Source organism: Equus caballus, chromosome 25 (genome assembly GCF_041296265.1).
Source record: "Equus caballus isolate H_3958 breed thoroughbred chromosome 25, TB-T2T, whole genome shotgun sequence".
NCBI classification, from domain to species: domain Eukaryota; kingdom Metazoa; phylum Chordata; class Mammalia; order Perissodactyla; family Equidae; genus Equus; species Equus caballus.
Genome location: NC_091708.1, coordinates 25,517,328 through 25,537,636, shown reverse-complemented (window position 1 = coordinate 25,537,636; position 20,309 = coordinate 25,517,328). Strand labels below are relative to the sequence as shown.

At 43.1% G+C, this 20,309-nt stretch overlaps 1 protein-coding gene across 1 annotated transcript in view; it reads right to left on the bottom strand.

The window, feature by feature from the left end:
* Positions 1 to 20,309, bottom strand: part of KIAA1958 — a 205,068-nt gene that overhangs the window by 4,454 nt on the left and 180,305 nt on the right. The gene's annotated exons all lie outside the window — the stretch shown is intronic.

Sequence of the window (20,309 nt, the reverse complement as noted above, 5' to 3'; positions counted from 1 at the left end):
AATTCCATGTATATGGATTACTATCTACTCTGTAAAGTGCGTTAGGGGCAAAGATGAGGGACACCTGCTCTTCAGGCAGTCGCAGTGCGGAGCAGCCTCCTCTGGTAGTGACAGAGGACGCCAGGCTGCAGGGAGTGGGAGGGGACAGGCATCCTGGAGCGTGGAGCAGTCTAGATGGGCCTAGAAGTATCGGTATGATGTTACCTGGCAAGAGGGAAGAGCCGCTCCAGGCAAAGGTCAGGATTTCATAATCAAAGAGAAGCAGGAACCAAGACAATTGTGGGGCCTGCAGGGAATAACGGCAAGGGCAGCAGTGGACTCAGAAGCCCCAGGTGAAGTTCCAGCACGCTTCCCTTGGGTTGCAGGTGAATTTGGCGTGCTCCCTCAGCCTCTCTGTACATGTCGTCCCATCTCGTCTGTAAAATAGGAACACTCTGCCTATTTCATAAATTGTCTAGACCAGGATTTTTCAAAGTGCAGATCTCAACCCATTACTGAATAGAGAAGCCAACTGAATGGCTTAATGGTGTGTGACTAGCTTTTTTTTTTTTTTAATAAAATAGAAAACAGCGTGCGTGGCATGTAGTAACAGGAGGTTTTGTTTCATGAATCTTCTGTTTGTGTGTTTTACCTATTGTGTTCATTGTGTGCTCCACCAGTGTGTAAGGTCCTTGAAGACAGGGATTTTGGTTTCCCTTCTCCCCTCCCTGCCTTCCTCTTTGTTCACTACTGTATTCTGCTTAGAATAGTATTTGGCGTATAGTAGGGGTCAGTACCTACTTACTGAAGGAACGACTGAATGAATAAATATGACCCGGATCATGATGTAAAGGGTTTTTTTTTTTTACTGTGAGTCATGGCAAAAAAGTTTTGAAAGCCACTGGTAAATGATACAGATGATAGTGCTTTGTATGATTCTGGAATAAAAACTGAAATGACTCAATCATTGCAAAGGCAGATTTTTTTTCTGAACAATCTAGACGCTGTCTCAGGTTGTCTCAGTTCTTTGCTTCACTTTGGCAATAAAAACTCAGCCTTTAAATGAGTTTAATGAGGCAAGGGTTTTGGCAAATATGGTTACACTAAGAATATAAGACCAGCAGAGAAAATGTCCATTCATCAGTGCAGTTCCACTACCAGGGATCCCATCAGTCAGCACAAGTCCCACTTCAACAGCGTTAAGCTCAACCAATATTTACTGAGTGCTTTTCTTGTTCATCTCTGTGTGCACAGTGACTAGTGCACAGTAGACACCCACAGCTTTTTTTAACGAGCAAATAAAGAATGAACATGGATGGAGGAAGAGAACTTGACCGTCCTCAAGAATCTGACAGTCTAGAGTGGGCGAGACAAGCACACTCACAGCTAGGGTGCAACCTAGTGAGGAGAGAATGAGTCCATGAGCCTGGAAGGACCAGCAGAGGCAACATCAGAGAACAAGCATTTGAACTCGGCTTTCAAGATGAGAGGATTTCAGCCCGGAAGGATGGAGCAACCTTCAAAGCAAAGGAAAAGCCCGCACAAATACAGGGAGGAGAGGGGTGTAGGGGCAGTTGGGAAGCGACCCAAAAAAAAAGCGACTTGTATGGATAGATTTGGATAAATTTGTACTCGGCAATAATCAGAAAGTAGGTCAAAAGTAGGCTGAATTCGTATTCTAGAGTCTTGAATTCTAGAGTGAGGCAAATATCTTTAGCTGGTGTATGCTTGGGAGCTACTGAACATTGCTGCGTGTAGGCAGGTACAGAGATGAACCACCTGGGCCCTCATCGGCTCTCGGGAGAGGGAGCTTGCCAGAAGAATACTACTCAGTTTCTATTGAGATTTCAGACACATGTGTGCTGTTCACATCTACATTTCAACTCCAGCCCCATCTGCCTCTGCTGTCTCTTCCATTTAGTTCTGGGACCCTCCCCCAAGCTTCTCGTTCCTCCCCCCCCACCCTTATCTGCCTGTCTTCTCGTCCCCAGCTTTACTCTGTATCTCTACCTCCAAGAACCTTTTAGGAAAGAAAAGGCAAGACATCCTCACACAGTATGCATTTAATCGTCACGTCAGCTCAGTGTGATAGCGATGTTCTCCATAATCTACTCAGCATTAATTCTTCCTTTCCCCTTCCTAACAATACCAGATTTCTATTGGGCATGCCCTTTCGCCAGTACAGCCAGTGTGCTTCAGGGGAAGCTGACTGTCCCAGCAACAGGAGTGGGCCTTCATGCTCCAAATCCATCAGGGCAAATTGCTTTTACCACAGCCAGTCAGCACGTGGTATTTCACAGACCACAGGAATTGGTTCAAGATTGCATATGTTACCCAAATTCAACCCAAATGAGACCAGGAGAGGTATGCTGGGCTTATGGAAAAGATGTGTTCTCACCTTTCTGGGAATGCTACCAAAAGAGAATCTTTCTAGATGTGTAAAAGGAAATATATATATTTACCTGAGTGTGGGTGGGCAGCCATTATGTGACCATGAGGTGGGACCAGTCTTAGGATGAAGCCACCACCATAAAAGGTGCAGCAGAGAAATAGAAAGAAACTGGGTCCCTGATGACGTCTTTGCACCGCTGAGTGAACCAATCCCTAAATTCCTTCCTCTATTATAGGAAGTAATAAATCCTCATTATTGTTTAAGCCAGATTACAGTAGGCTTTCTGTCACTGGCCACCTAAATGCCCTAAGACAAGATGTACTAACTTGCTCACTAATCTCGTAGCCACACAGCTAAGGGAAAGCAGAACTCTAAAACTCCGATTTCTCCTCAGGACCGCACAGTGGTGCCTCCGCCTTAGGCCATTCTTCATCTCATCAAATTAGCTGCCTGTGCATTCTCTCCCTTGCAGTCCAGTCTCCTGCCTTGCCCCTGCCGACCTTAACCCTTCCATGCCACGTCCTTTCCTGATGAGTGCACTACTGCGATCTCTGGAATTCCCTTGGTTCAATCACCAAAATATATCTATGCGTCCCGACTGTTTCTCAGCACCCAGCTTTCTCTTGAGGTCTGCGGTCTCGCGCCTGTACAGGCACAGGATCAGGAGGCAGCAGATCACGGGTTCAAATCCCGGCTGTGGGTTCAGCTAGTTTCCGGCTCGCTCACCACTGCAGCTCCAGAATATTGTTGTAACTGCATTTCAGAATTCACTTCTTAAAAATGCACGCCCCCTCCTCACTTAAAAACTCCAGCGCCATCATTGCCAAGCACTATGTTTGAGCACTCCCTCACATTCCTTAGCACCTTGATCCTTGAGTCAAGAAGGACCTGGACTCCGACTTCAGTCTTTATCTGCATTACCCCTGCTGTTACCCTGAGAACACCGGCAGCCATCTTACTTTAAACTAATACCCTTGTCTCACAGGCCCTCAGGTCCTCTGCTCCAAAGACTGCCTTCTCCATTCTCTAGTCACCACACACTGGCCATTCCCTGAATCTGGAATCGGATATCCCTACCTTCTTCATCCCTAGGTTCTGAATGCTGTTCTGTAGCCACATACTCGGAGATTTCACACTGTCAGTTACCTCTTTTCATTCCTCTCTCTCTCCACAGAATCATGCTTTTCCCCTATAAATGGGAATTTACTTAAAGACCTTCCAATGATCTTATGTCTTGTTCAAGCCTGACCTGACTGTCCCTTCACCAACAGACTGTATTTGTTTCCACAGCGCCTCCCGGTACCACATGTAGTCACCCTACCTGCATTTGTGACCATATACTCTGCCTTTCTTGCTGTAGTGAATGAATGGTTCACCTTCCTTTTGAAGGCTGATTTCTACATTTTTCTTCCCTTGATCTATATTCTGTTCCATTACTGCCCCATTTCTCTGCTTCCCTGTATAACAAAGAGTTGTCTATGCTAGCTGCATTTAATTTTTCTTCTCCCATTGTCTCTGGAACTCACCCTAATCAAGCTTATATCTCCACAAATTCACTGAAATTATTCTCATAAAAGCACCAGTCATCTCCACTTGGCCAAATCCAGTTGTTGATCTTCATCCCTTGTCCTACTTGAATTCTCAGCATTTTCCGCAACGGATCACTTCTTCCTCCTTGAAACGCTATCTGCCCTTGTCTTCAGCAACACCGTGCTTTTCTGGTTTTCCTCTTACTTTATTGGTTGTTTCTTCTCTGTTTCATTTGTTGGCTTCTCCTCCTTCCAAATGCAAAATGTTGGACTACCCTAAAGACCAACCTTTCCATCTTTTTTCTTTCTACAGTCATTCCCTGGGTAATCCTATCTAGTATCATGGCTTTAAGTACTGACTATCTTCTGATTACTTTCAAACTTATATCACCAGCCCTGATCTGCCCCTTTGTGGTGGTTAGTCTCCAAAGATGGCTACCATCAATTCCTCCTGTCCCCATAGGCATACACCACTGTTCTCATGAAAAGGGGGAGTCTGTTTCCCCTCCCCGTGCATACATGCTGGCCTTGTGATGTGTTTTGACAAATAGGATGTGGCAGAAGAGACGTGATGTCAATTCAGACCCATCCTTTAAGAGGCCTGAAGAGCTTCTTGCTCTTGTCCTTTCTGGAGAAGCCAGCCACTATGTGAGAAGTCTGACTCCCTGTGACCACCATGCTGTGAGGAAGCCTGAGCTAGCCACATAGAGAGGCCATATGGTGGGGCACTCAGGTGCCAGAAATGTGAGTGAATCCACCGTGGGCCTTCCTGCTCAGCCCAGCTACAAGCTGAATGCAGCCAAGTGAGTGACCCCAACTGATGCCACATAGAGCGGAGCTGGCAAGCTGGGCCCAGTCAACCCACAAAATTGTAAGAAATAATAAATTGTTGCTGTTTTAAACCTCTAAGTTTGGGGGTAGTTTATTATGCAGCAAAAGATAACCTAAATACTCTTGATCTCCAAACTCCCATCTCCACTGTCAACATGGCATCTCCCTTTGGAAGTCTAACAGGCATCCAAACTTAACATGTCCAAAATCAGTCTTCATCTGCATCTTTTTTTTCCCCCTTCCCAAAGCCCCAGTCCATAGGTGTATATTCTAGTTGTAAGTCCTTCTAGTTCTTCTGTGTGAGCTGCCACCACAGCATGGCTACTGACAGATGGGTGGTGTGGTTCCGTGCCCAAGAACTGAACCTGGGCCGCCGAAGCGGAGGGCACCAAACTTTAACCCCTAGGTCATCAGGGCTGACTCCAAAGTCAGACTCTTCATCGCTCACCTTCCCAGCATGCTCTTCCCTCCATCTCAGTAAATGGCTGTTTGCACTGCCCTTAACATGAGAGTCATTCTAGGCTACTTCCTCACATTCCTCTTTTAATCTTGGCAGCTCTAGCCTCAGAATATATCCAGAACCCCATAAATTCTTACTACTTCCACTGTTCTCATCTTGTCCCACGCCACCAGTCATCACTTACTGAGACTACTGCAGTAGCCTTCGACCTGGGCTTCCTCCTTCCATGTTTGCCCCCTGCCCTCCATCTCACCCCATAGTTGAGAATATTCAACACAGTGGCCAGAGTGATACTTTAAACACGCAAGTGAGGCACCCAAAAACGATGCTCAGCATCACTAATCATGAGGGAAATGCAAATCAAAAACTACAATGAGACCACTAGGACCATTCATTAGGACGGCTATTACCCAAAAAACAGACAACAGGTGTTGGTGAGGATGTGGAGGAATTGGAACCCTCATGTACTGTTGGTGGGAATGGAAAATGTCACAGCTGCTGTGGAAAACAGTGTAGCAGCTCCTCAAAAAAATTAAACATAGAATTACCATTTGATCCAGTAATCCTACTTCTGGGCATATACCCAAAAGAACTGAACGCGGGGGCTCAAACAGATATTTGTGCACCCATGTTCACAGCAGCAGTATTCACAATAGCCAAAAGGTGGAAACAACCCAAATGTCCATCAACAGATGAATGGGTTAAAAAGTGGTATATACATACAATGGGGTGTCAGCCTTAAAAAGGAAGGAAATTCTGAGACGTGCTACAATATAGATGAACCTTGAAGCCATTATGCTACGTGAAATAAGCCAGACACAAAAGGACAAATACTGCATGATTCCACTTATATGTGGTACCTAGAGTAGTCAGATTCATAGAGACAGAAAAGAGGATGGTGGTTCCTGGGGCTGGGGGCAAGGGGAAATGAGGAGTCACTGTTCAATGGGTACAGAGTTACATTATGAGATGATGAAAAAGTTCTGGAAATGGATAGTCGTACAACAATGTGAATGTACTTAATGCCACTGAACCATAACATTTAAAAATGCTTAAAATGGTAAAATTTTATGTATATTTTACCATAATAAATTTTTTTTAAAGATTGTATTTTTCCTTTTTCTCCCAAAGCCCCCCAGTACAGTTATGTATTTTTAGTTGTGGGTCCTTCTAGTTGTGGCATGTGGGACGCCACCTCAGCACGGCCTGATGAGCGGTGCCATGTCCACACCTAGGATCCGAACTGGTGTAACTCTAGGTCACCAAAGCAGAGTGTGCAAACTTAACCACTTGGCCACAGGGCCGGCCCTCATAATGAATTTTTTAATATAAATATGATCATGTCATTTTTCTTCTCTAGTGAGTTTCCATCTCACTGAGAGTCATAAAAGCCAGAGTCTTTACAATGGATGACAATATACAAAATATTGTCAAATGAGTCTATTTGTTGGACAAAAAAACTTAGCTGAAAACAGGCAGAGTGAAGTTTTGTCCCCCTTGAATCTTAACGTAGTCTTTCTCTTTCCCCCTTAGAGTTACTAAGCTCTTCTATTGAGAGGTGGTTGATCTATTGAAAACTGCCAGTGACCAAAATGACAATTGAAATTTGAGCCAAAAGTATATGTGCTTCCATCCCGTTGGAACTCACAGGTCTGAATGATGACGAATGTCAGTCCCTGGTCCACAGCAATATCCTTATTCTTTATAGCTTTGGTCAGGCAAACCAGCCTCGTCCATCAAACAGAAAGTGCTTTGACCCAAGATGCTCAGCCCATCCACTCTGCAGGAAGGGGATGATGTTTTCTTAGCCCCTGCTGTCTGCCTTAATGTCAGGCAAAAGCAACTTTGAAGAGACAGTCCTCCAGATACTTCTGGGACCTCAGGGCCTTTGCACCTGCTGTTCCCCCTGCCTGGCATGCTCTTCTTCCTTATACCCATGCAGCTTGCTCCTTCAACAGTCTCAAGTCTTTATCTAGAAGTCATCTCCTGGGGGCCAGCCCTGTGGTGGAGTGGTTAAGTTCACGCGCTCTGCTTCGGTGGCCCAGGGTTACACCAGTTCGGATCCTGGGTGTGGACATGGCACCACTCATCAGGCCATGCTGAGGTGGTGTCCCACATGCCACAACTAGAAGGACCCACAACTAAAAATACACAACTATGTACCAGAGGGCTTTGGGGAGAAAAAGGAAAAGTAAAAAAAATCTTAAAAAAAAAAAGTCATCTTTGACCACTCTATTTAAAATTTCATCTCCCTCCCCGAGTACAACCTTCCTTAATCTTTCCCTGTGGCACTTAGCACCTTCTAACGTAGAATGTAACTTACTTTCTTATTTTGTTTATTGTCTGCCTTCTCCTACTGGAATATAAATGCTGTAAGTGCAGATACTTTTATGTTTTTTTTTCACTGATAAATATCTCCAGTGTTTAGCAAAGTGCCTGTTGCATCATAGCAAGTGTTCCAACATTTTAATGAATAAATGAAACAAGTCTGACCATCCCAAGGGAAATCTGGCATCTCAGTCCTCAGCAGTGCACCGTCTCCCCAAGGGAAATGTACACATACATATACACAAAAAACTATGCCTATGATTCTAGGGGATTCCTAGACTCCCTGCAGCCCGGCCACGGGTGCCAGGTTCAAATCTTTTGATCAAAAGGAATTTAGCTGCTGCCTCTTTAGCTGCTTCTCCAATGTAGTCTTCTGGGAATCTTCTCAAGTCCACAGGTGTTAGTACCATTGGGAGTCCCCCAGGAGATTCTGAGCTTTACGATATTGCAGCAAATACCATGAAGCTGGCAGCCATATTACTGTTAAGAAAACAGGAGTGTGTGCCAGCCTCTCATTCTTCTTTACCAGAGCTACTCAAGTTTCTTAGGAAGACATCCAACGGTGAAAATACAGGCTCTGAGCAGCCACGAGCTGAAGCACAGGCCTCCATCCCACAAGGTGCAAACCTGCATCAGACAACTGAGTTCTTCTCCCAGTTTAGCCACTGCATGAGTCAAATGCTCACACATGCAAAGCTGCTCCCTTTGAATACACTTGGCTCCTTGGGAACAGGAGACAACCTGCAGGATGGCAGTGATCGGCTTGTAGATTCTTTTCAACGTTGCTAATTTCTGAGGCTGCAGAATCCAAGAGGACTGGCTGCTCCTTAGAGGAGCTCACATGTACAGCATGCTAGATGAGAACTGAAGGCTAAGACTGTTACAAAAGAAAGGGGCGATGGCAGAGGAGCGAGTGGAAGGGAGAGGGCATCCCAGGCAGAGGGTGAGACGAGGAGCAGCCACAATGGCAGAAAGGGAGGGAATGGTGTAACAGCAGGAGCCAGCAATCCACGTGGAAGGTTTGAAGCTTTATCAGAAAGGCTTTGGAGAGCCACTGAAGGGGAAATGATAGAATAAGATTAAGATTTAGTGAGATTTTCCCAGGAAGCAGTGGAGACCAGTAAAGGCACGGAGACCAGTCAGGTTGCAATTAAGCAATCATGGGGCAAAATGGTATGAGCCGGCCAAACTGGTGGCAGTGAGGAGAATGGGAAGGGAAGGGGTTCAAAGGTTATTAAGATAGGCAGAGTTATCCAATAATGGAAACTGGTGATGGAGGATGAAAGAGGAACAGGGAAGAGGAGTCCTAGAACGACTGTCAGGGTTCTGGTTGGGCAACATGGTGGATGCAGGTAGCACTTCCTTAGGAAGAAATAGGGGGTGGGGACATGGGGCTGAGGAGCCTTTCGCAACTCAAGTTCCACAAGAGAAGTAAGCCCTAATGCCCCAAGGCCTCTCCTGTCTGGAGTGAATTAACGTCTCTCCCCTGCACCTAGAATGGTACTAGTCGTGCACCTCAGTTCTCCCTGGGAGAACTGAGAAAATAGGCACTCGAGTCATTTTCTGCATTCTGTGGTTCAGATGAAGAACCCCTGGGAGAAAGTTTTAGATAATGTGGGTCTTCTTATCTAAGGCCATGGGAACGGATGAAATTGCCCCGAGAAAGTGTATAAAACTGAATCAGGGGGCTGGCCCCGTGGCCGAGTGGTTAAGTTCGCACGCTCCGCTGCAGGCGGCCCAGTGTTTCGTTGGTTCGAATCCTGGGCACAGACATGGCACCGCTCATCAAACCACGCTGAGGCAGCGTCCCATATGCCACAACTAGAAGGACCCACAACGAAGAATATACCACTATGTACCAGGGGGCTTTGGGGAGAAAAAGGAAAAAATAAAATCTTTAAAAAAAAACAAAAACAAAAACAAAACTGAATCAGTATAAATGAGAGTCAAGGATGAAGAGCCTAAGAAAGAGAATCTAGAGACACAGTGGAAAAACCAGGAGACAGTGACACCTTACGTTATCATGGAAGCCAAGGCGAAGATGATTTCAGAAAGGGGGGGGGGGGGCATCAAGCTGTTTCCCAAAGTGTGGTTACTGTGCCACTGCGATGATGCTAGAGGTGATTCTTGGGTATATATGGGCAAACCTTTCTAATTTTAATATTTATGAATTTATATTTATTGCGTTAATACAGCATTTATGTAGTAATATAAACAACCATAGCTAACAGTTATTATTTCTTGACAGTTATTATGTACCAGGCATCATTCTAAGAGCTTTATATGTATGAATATTATTAGTGAATCCTTACCACAACTCCACAAGATAGATAATATTGTTACCCGCCCTTTAAAGACGAAGAAATTTAGGCACAGAGAGGTCAAATAACTTGCCCAATGTCAAACTAGTAAGAAGCAGAGCTGGAATTTGAACCCAAGTGATTTCACTCCAGGAACCCCGCTTAAAAAAAAAGTACTTCTTTCTTGCTTTAAAATAAATTCAAGTAAAAAAATGAATTAGGGGCTGGTTCCATGGCCGAGTGGTTAAGTTCGCGCACTCTGCTGCAGCGGCCCAGGGTTCGGATCCTGGGCGCGGACATGGCACCGCTCATCAGGCCACATTGAGGCGGCATCCCACATCCCACAACTAGAAGGAGCTGCAACTAAGATATACAACTGTGTACAGGGGGGGTTTGGGGAGATAAAGCAGAAAAAAAAAAAAAGATTGGCAACAGTTGTTAGCCCAGGTGCCAATCCTTAAAAAAAAAAAAGAATTAATTTAAAGAAAATAGCAAATAAATAATAGGACAAATGGACTCAGCTATCACAAAAATTGTGAAGGAGGCACATGAATGAATGGCTCTTGGCAAAGTGCCCTGGCTGGATGGTTACACTGAGAAAAAATGAGAGAGCAAGAGAAATACATGACAGGGGACTATACATAGGCTACACATCTGGATCATACTGTTCCCTGCCTGGGGAAGGTCAAATTGCATCCTTTCAATTCTGGGCCATTATCCTAGGGACAGACATAACAAAAGCCACAAACACATAGAGTATTAACTATTCATTGTCAAAAATGTATTTGTTATTGGTGGCGGTTAGGTTCTTTAAGAATGTCCTAAAAGATCCACTGGGTTCTTTAAATTTGGCCAAACTCTTAGACATTATTGCCGTAGTTAAGTGTATTAGAAATGTGCTAAATTACCTCCTTGATTGCATTTTCAACATTTCAACAGCTGAGTACATTGTAAATACTCCAGCAGGAATTTTTATTTCTCATCCTTATTTCTTTGGGATCCCAGGAGAAATACAAGAATCTTGTTTATTGCTGAAATATATCTTGTTTAATGTCTTTCATGTCTGTCCCTGGTGTCTTACCAGCAAAAACGGTAGTGAAAATTCTCCAAAGCAGAGGAAGAAACAAAACAGGAAAACTGAAAGGACGACAAGGAAAAGAAATGCACCGGGGGAGGAAAACACACACAGCTTCTGGGGCTCCAGGCCGTAATCTAGGCGAGGGCAAGAAAGAGCAGGATGGAACACAGTGAAATAAGCCAGAAGGCATCGGTCATGAGACTCCCTCAGGGACTGGGAAATAACGTCTTGACACCTCAGCGAGAGTGGGCACGCACCAGGCCACTGATGCATCTACGCTCTGCATCGCATCCTTTGCTAGTCCTCGCATGGAGGTTCTCTCTTTCTTTCAAAGTTTCAGTAGCATATAGTTTCCATAGCAACTCCAACAGGCGTGTTTATCCTCAAGGCCATGAGCTACCCCAGGCCCTTGGACCTCCTGGCTCAGTGCACCAGTCTCCATAGTACTTTCAGCATGACTGGATCGCATCTCAATCTGTATGTCATAACTACAGCTCTCTTAAGGCTGCCGGAATCAGCCCCCAAGATTTACACAGATCTACTTTCTGCATTAAAGGGAAAGAACAAAATATGTTCCCATCTGGTAGGTACAAACAAATTCATGTTAATAATCCAAATTTCACTGGTTCTTGCCATGACTGCTCCAACCCAGCTTCCACACCTAAAAATCTATCTCGGGTATTAGCTGGAGGGTCTCATCTGTGTTTGTCAGCATCATTATCCCATCTCTCCTCAGGACCTTCCTTTCAGCTTGAAGATTCTCTGATTCTATGAGACTGGCAAGGAGGGTTGTGGAATCTCTAGTACAGGAGATTTGTGTGTGTGTGTGTGTTTATTTTAAACTCTGCCTTATAGAAAATTTCAAACATATACAAAAAACAGGGAAGAGTATAATGAACTCTCATGTACCCATCAATTTGCTTTAACAATGATCTCCTCAAGGCCAATTTGTATATCACCTCCACCTCCACTGTCTCTACCCCTCTGGATTATTTTGAAGCAAAGCCTTAAATATTTTAGAATATATCTCAAAAAGACAACTCTTTTTAGGGGCTGGCCTCGTGGCATAGTGGTTAAGTTTGAACACTCCACTTTGGCGGCCAGGGGTCTGCAGGTTCGGATCCTGGGCACGGACCTAGCACTGCTTGTCAAGCCATGCTGTGGTGGCATCCCACATGAAATAGAGGAAGATTGGCACAGATGTTAGCTCAGCAAAAGTCTTCCTCAAGCGAAAAGAGGAGGATTAGCAACAACTGTTAGCTCAGGGCCAATCTTCCTCACACATACACAAAAGAACTCTTTTTAAAAAATCTGGTGCAGGAGTCTTTAAACCTGGGTTTATGTATGTAAAATGTTGCATGCACATATGCATCTTCCTAAGAAAATGGTCTGTAGCTTTCATTGACTTTCTTTTTTTTTTGAGGATGATTAGCCCTGAGCTAACTACTGCCAATCCTCTTTTTGCTGAGGAAGACTGGCCCCGAGCTAACATCCACGCCCATCTTCCTCTACTTTATATGTGGGACGCCTACCACAGCATGGCTTTTTGCCAAGTGGTGCCATGTCCACACCCAGGATCTGAACCAGCGAACCCTGGGCCGCCAAGAAGCAGAATGTGCACACTTAACCACTGTGCCATCGGGCTGGCCCCTTATTGACTTTTTAAACTGGTTTAGGAGTCTAAAATTTTAAAATTATTGCTCTAAGTAGAACAATGAGAAGAGAGTCAATTTGCCTGAGGGTCAATTATTGTCAATGAAACACCTCATCTTTTCACCATTACCACCATTATACTCATTCGGATGTATTTTTCAGAAACTTGTCTCTCAGGAATGATTTTAGCTGTTGTATATACAGAGCAGTAAATTTCTACTTTAAAAGTTTTTAGGATTAAATGTACTCACCCAAAACCATAAATAATCATTTAAAGAGCAGAAAAATACCAATGAGAGGCATGTATACAATGGTCAATACCTAATCAGCATGAGAGCTTTCCAATGGACTCAACCCAGTGGAGAAATCCATCAAAGAACCAGAGGGAGAGTCAGTCAGAGCAACTATTTCTTCGGAGCATTAGCTTGGAAGCATAGAATATGCATACAGAACTGTTCAAAATGTCTAACGTTGCAAAATACAGAGGAAAACATTACTTCCAGGAATGTGATACTAAAATAAAAAACATTCAGAAACCATACATACTGCTGATTAAGTTAAAATAACTAAGTTATTTTAATAAAACAGACATAAAATATACATTAACATTTTTTTATTTTCAAAAATCGGGGTTAAACAGTCAAGCTGCATATACATAAACCAAACCAAACACCAAGTTTAAAAAAAAACCCCGGAATCTTGCAAATTGTTAACAGACTCTACTAGACTATCAACTAGAGGGCTGGGCTAGACACTCTGTGACAAAAAATAGATGCTACACGCGCTGCCCCACTCGTGCTCCCACATGCTCTTACACGTGTGCACATGGGCAGCATCGGTGAGGAAGAAAGAAGAAGTTGAAAACGGCCCAATAAAATCATTCAAGTTACCGACCATTTCCTCTGTCATTCAGAATGATGTTTCCAGTGTTAAGGAATGATGAATATCCTCCTCTACATTAAAAAAAAAAAAAAAATCCAGAACAGTGAAAACATTACGACACAGTTTTGTTGCTATCATTTGGAACATTCGGTCACATGGAAAATATTAAAATTTTAAATAAAAGCATTGTATTTCTTATCTAAGTAGTTAAAGTGAACAGACTTTTGTCAGTCGCAGCCAAGCAAGAGGAGACCCCGGGAGAGGTGGTACTTGGAAGCTGTCCCGGAGAGACCCCTCCATCTGGAAGAGGTTCGCTGTGCTTCTGAATGAAAAACTAAGCAACCACAAAGCGACCCACCAACCATTCTAGCGCTAAATTTAAAGCAGCCATGCTGGGGGTGTTGAAAATTTGGACTTTAAATTGGCAAGACAACTTAGGGCACAGATAAAACCTTTACACTGCCGGGAAGGAACTGAGCATTAAGGCCGATGCTACTCTGCATTCCTGGGTGTTTTCAAGTCCTTCCAGCGCAAGCAAATGAGAAGCAAAACCACCCAGCTTTAGTCCTAACACGGACATGGTGGACTCCGGAAGCAATTGTTTTTTTGTTTCCTTAACTGCTTTACTCACTTACTATCTGAATTTAAACACAGTTGCATAAAACTTCAAGTGCAGCTAAGAAAGCACCTCACTGCCCCAGACCAGCTTCCCGCTGTTGAAACCCAACTTTTCTTGCATTTGTATTCTAAAGTAAAGTTCCTTTTTCCTGATCTCTTTTTTAAAACGCAGATATATATCCTGCAATCTCCTAATCTTGCAGCTGAGCTGAGAAGCACAAGAGATGGCCTCAGCAAGTTCTAGTCCAGGAGGTCAGACCCCAAAGCAAAGGTGGGGACGCCTGGCCTTCTCTCACTTGGAAGCAAGGAACTCTCCCAGGCTAGTGTTTTAAATGGTAGTGGGGAAAACCGAGAGCAATTTAAATTTAATTTATAAAAGATGTATCTGAATCTTCTATCTATACTATAATGATCAGGCATTACTTCAGTAATAAAAATGAAGAAACACGATGCTGCGATATGGCAGTTATTTTCAGAGACATTTTCTTGTATTAGTTTTGCTCCTTCCTGTAAGGACCTTGGGCACTTTCAGATTTGTGGCTTCTAGCTATATTATCTATTAAAAAGGATACATTTCCTCCTCGTGGGTAATGATCTGATGTTTAATACCCCAGAGTCCCTTGAAATTATGATATGGAGGAAAAACTGTTTTGGTTTTTTTTTTTTTAAAGATTGGCACCTGAGCTAACAGCTGTTGCCAGTCTGCTTCATTTTTTTCCCTCCTTCTCCCCAAAGCCCCCCACTAGTACACAGTTGAATACTCTAGGTGTAGGTCCTTTTACCTGTGCTTCATTTATTTTTTTCCTTAAAATTGCAGGGTTTTTTAACCGAGCTTTGTAGGTTGCAGTACAGTTTCCCTTTAAAGGAATAACACATAGATGGTTTATTTCCTGAATGCATGTCATAACTAAAAATATTTTCTGTATCTTAACATATAAACTATGTATCAAATTCCAAAATCACAACTTTCCCCCCCCAAATTCCCTATTGTTTCCTGGCATTTGGTGCTATAGAGTAGAAGTCTGAAGCCAGAATGCTCTTGTTTTCGAAAAGGAAACTGGTTACTTTCTGACTGGACTGCCCGCAGGATTCTTCCTTCTCCATCCTTGGTAAATTAACAATTTTGCCAGGTGCTTATGTGTGGGTCTCTCTCGCCTTTTTTTTGACTGGAATGCAGTGAGCCCTTTTAATCTACATACACAGATTTTCATTCTGTTCAGGAAAGCTTTCATTTTATAGTCTGATGACCTTTTTTCTCATATAGTCTTTCCAGCAGAAAAGCAAATGTCAGTAATGTTAGCTAATGTTCTGTCTTCCAAATCCATTATCTTTCCCCATTATTTTCATCTCTTATTTCTTTTGAAAGAAGATTAGGAAGAAAATCTCAAGTCTGTCCTTCACATTATTGATTTGTGTTTTTTTAAGCATCAGTATTCTTTTCTGCTTCCAGTGCGGATTTTGATCTGCTATTGTGTTTTTCGCTTCCTGGAAATCCTTCTTTCTAATCTTCTCCTTCATTTTCTTCAATTGCCTTTCTCTCTGAGCCCATTCCCATGTTAAGATAACCCACTATGGCTGCATAGAAGTAATTCTTCCGTTCTTTCAATTGTGACAGAGAATCCTAAAATTTTCTTGTTTCTTGCAGTAGAACACTTTCATTTTCAAGTGTTCTGGAAGCTATTCACTTTCCTTGGTTCAGCATTTTATACGCCTTCTTTCGCTTTCTACTCTATACTCATCCTTAAATGTGATCCTTTCTTTCCAGACTCAGTGTTTGCCCTTGGTTACGCTATCTGTCCCCTTGAGTGTGGTCAAACCCCTTTTGTGGATGTGCAGGTGTGACGGTAAGGAAATGCACCTACTTCCACGTCCAGTTTCTAGTTAAACACTTTTCCATTGAAGGGGCATCCTTTTCCTTCCCATCGCCTGGTCTTCTGGATCTCGGCACCAACACTGTACATGAAAACATCAAAATATTTGCACTTTCTGCTACCTAGTTATTTACTGTTGCTGCCCTCACTTAAAGGGCATTTTTCTCAGAACGCACGATGCCTCTAATAGATCCTCTCTGCTTTCTGCTGTGTTTTAGCCCTAGGATTTGGAGTCTTGGACGGCATGAAGAGGAGGTGGGGTGGGGAGAAGGAAGAGAGAAATGTTTCACTTCACGGTGTGGCACCTGGTTGAGAGGCAGGATCTGCCGGCTACCTCTCTGGCTCTGAGTTAGGAGACAGACATGGTTGGGGAGAAGAAATATTAAATCTCTTTCAAATTTTTTATTTCACAGGGCCTCTCTTTCATGAAGTGAAGCCGAGAAAACACTGAGCTGCAACCTGGAAGGTTTTGCCTCAATCCATCTCCATATGCCTCACAAATTGTATCGATTCCTTCTAGATTCTAGAATTGAGATGTGGCCTTCAACTGGGTCTTTATGAGTGTGTTTTCTGTGAAGGCAGGAGTTCATCAGGGGCTTCTGCTAGCCAGATGTTGTTCTGCAGATGCAGTTCCATTAATTAATTTTTAAAAATCCAAATCTTCCCAGCTGTGATATGGAGGAAAGTGCTCTGGACTAATTTTCCAGTCCTGAATCTACTACTGATAGTCTGGCTGCCCGTAGTATCTCTGGGCTTCAATTTCCTTACTGGTAAAATGAGGGAATATGACTGGTCTATCTCAGAGTTACCCATAACCTATTGTTTTTTGTCTCAAAACAGAAAATAAACATGCCCTGATAAAGGACAGCACGCGAAACAAATGACTAAATAAGCCTAAAGATTTAAAAATCCTCTGACACCAAAATTTAAAAGCAAAAGTAAAAAAACCTCAGCATGTACTTGTGACATAGGTTGGGAAGTCCTTTACCTTTTGAGCAATGATACCAATGTCAAAACAGGTAGAGTTTATAAAGTAATTGACTTTTTATTAGAATCAAGTGGCATGACCATCTGCCCCTTAAGATAGATAATAGGTAATATAGGTTATTTGTTAGATAAAGACAGAAGGTTCTCAATTGACAGAAAACGTTATACTCATTCACGGAAAACCAGCAGGCTTTCCAGGAACTACTAAATTATACCAAGTGGCCCATCAATTCGTAGGCCAGTACATATACGGTATAACACAGTACGGCTTAGGAAATGAAATCTTTCCCAAACAAATAGAAACTGCTTAATTTTTTAAAAGCTCTGTGATAAATGGACCTCCGTGGGCCTGAAGAAGGAAGTTTGGTCTAATGGATCGTGCGCTGGATTTGGAGTCAGAAGACCAGGGTCCTCCAACCTATTAGCTCTGTGAGACTTTGGGAAGTTTACTTAACTTCTCTGAGCCTTGGTTTCTCAAGAAGTAAAATGGGAATAATTAGACCTATCTTGCAGAGCTGCTGTGAGAATTAAATGAGGACATGAGGCAGCTGTAAGAAAGCGCTTACCATAGTCAGCGTTAGGCAAATCTGAACCTTCTAGAAACTTTTATTTGAACAAATCAGTAACACTAACTACAGTTAAATGCAAATTAATCAAATTAGTTATACTGACCTAAAGTATCTAGGAGCCCATTCTCATCTCAATGGGGGAGAGGGCTCTAAAGCACCTACATATAACCTAGTGATTTTTTATCTTAATAAATTAATATTTCCTGAAATGATTAATTTCCCTATGAGCTGCATTAGATGAATAATAAAGCACTTTAGTTGAACATAATTTAATTCTGGTCAACAACTGAACATGGAGAACTCGTCTGGATTTCCTGGACCGTAAAGAATGGAAGTACTCAAAATCATAATAATAGGTGAAATTGGCTGGAAGGAGGGGCCGCTTCCCTCAAAGGCATTGTGGGAAATCCTGTGATGTCAGAACACACGGATATAGAATACACAGGAATTTCCAGAGATGACTTAGTTTATCATCCCACACGGCCTCTTCTTCTCTCAGAAAGCCTGGCCTGAGGTCACCATGAATCTCTGCCTCCAGTTATGTTTTGGTGGTAGTTAATAATTTATATGGGAAAATACAACAAAGATTTTTACCTAAGAAAACTGCCAAAACAACTGTTACGTTTTTCTTTTAATTCAGAGCATTAAAAATTCACCCCTTGGGGCCAGCCTGGTGGCATAATGGTTAAGTTTGCCCGCTCTGCTTCAGCGGCCTAGGTTGCTGGATTCGGATCCTGATTGTGGACATACACGCAGCTCATCAAGCCAAGCTGTGGTCGTGTCCCACATAGGAAGTAGAGGAAGATGGGCACAGATGTTAGCTCAGCAACAATCTTCCCCAAGCAAAAAGAGGAAGATTGGCAACAAATGTTAGCTCAGGGCCAATTTCCTCACCAAAAAAAAAAAAATTTTACCCCAAAGCAAAAGCATCTAAAGATATCTACCAATTTGAAACTTTTAATGTATTCTTTTGTTCAGGGCTGTCTGTTAACAGCTTCTAAATACGTATGGGCCTTAACAGACTAAATTAGAGCTCGCGGACAAAATGAGGTAACTCTGCACTGAGGTCTGCACTATTTGCATTTTTTGAGCCTAAAGGATAACTGGTGACTAGCTCAAAAATATTTAGCAATCCAGATTTCACTAAAAGCAACAGGATGAATCTTCGATTAGGATAACATTTAATCATTCTGTTTACTTTATTTAACCAGTAACAGTGTGGTCAGTGTTAGCCTAAACTGAGAAAAATATTCAGCATTCTGCTGCCTAGAGATAGCAAAGTAATTTTAGAAGGTGTGAAACTTGAAAATTCAAGAAAAATCTTATTTTTAAAGAAAGCATTCCAGGCAGAAGCACTAAATTAGGAGACTTACCATATGACCCTGAGGCATTATGAAATTTGCTTCCTAGTTTTGCCACTTGCTAACTACGTGACCTTGAGGAGCTAGAGAAGTGTAACGTTGTTCGCTTCGGAGATGCTCCATCCAATGATCCCACTATATCACTGCGGAAAGGGAGAGCACAATTTGCCAAGTGGGCGGTGAAGGGGCTCCCAGTCTAGTCGTCTTTCTACTACAGCAAGAGGCTTCCGCTTCTACGGGAGGGTTACTTTGTGCAGATTCTCCTAACGACTGTCTATGAACATGCTGAGAGAGTGGTATAGTGCTTGATGCTTTTAATAAGGTTAAAATAAAATAAAAATCAAAGTAACAGAATTTCACATTTCTTCAAACACCATTTATCAGTCAGGGCGGATTAACACAGCATTTAATCCCAGGAAAGCTGGAAAATGCCACATGACCAAGGAGACCATTTCTTTCACAACTTTGGTTACGTACTCCAATAATATTTCCCTTTGCCAACACACTAAACAACGAAAAGCTTTCTCCTAAAGCCTCTTACGGCCGCTCTGTTCGTCCTTCACTTGTTTTTGCTCGTATCTGAGGTATCAGGGCTTGGCTGTGTTGGAGGTAGAATTCGTGGGCATTAATGTGACCAGATTATCATGTTTGGTTTCCTCTTCAAGTTTAAAAGTTTAAGGAAGAGAGAATCTCCATAATGGAAGAAGTAAGTGACAGAATGCAGGTTAGTCGAATAATATTAATTAATCCCATCACCAAAAAGTTGTAAGTGAAAGAGCTAATGTTTATTGCATGCCTCCCATGCGCTGCTGCTGTGCTAAAGCTTTTATATTTGATTGAGTCACGTCCTTCAAGCTGACGGCCTATCATCTCTGCCAGGATAAACTTCCAGGGGGAGACTTTCCAGGGTCTGGATTCTGGGGAGGAGGGCACCAAGCAAGCAGGCCTCACTTTAGAGCAGACGCAGAAGGTGCTGTGGGCAGGGCTCACGCAAAGGACTCCACGGGTCACACCTACCATTCCCGACACAGAGCCCGGAGGCAACGTGTGCTCAGAGGAACTCGCGAACTCCTGAGATCCATTCCCATTTTTGAGTAAAAAAAAAATCTGAAGATTAGTGTAGAAAACACTTAACCTCCCCCCCTCCTTCTCTGGGATTCTCCTGTCTCCTGGGTTGGGCCGCCAGCGGGTAGGGTTTAGAGCTGCTGGAAAGACAGAGCAAGTGCCTTAGCCAGGCGCCAACTGGAACTAGCCACTCTGGCCGCCTTTCAGGACCTCTGAGGAGGGTCATGGCCATATGGGAGGATAGGTGCTTTGCCATTTTAGCAGGTTTACTAGGCATTTGAATTTGAATTTTATTTAAGTGTGTGTGCACGCTCACACCTCTACACAAATACATAATAGAAAAAGTGACTAGTACAATGGGTGGCACAGAGTAGCAATCGATAAATTTCTTTTTTTCCTCACTCCC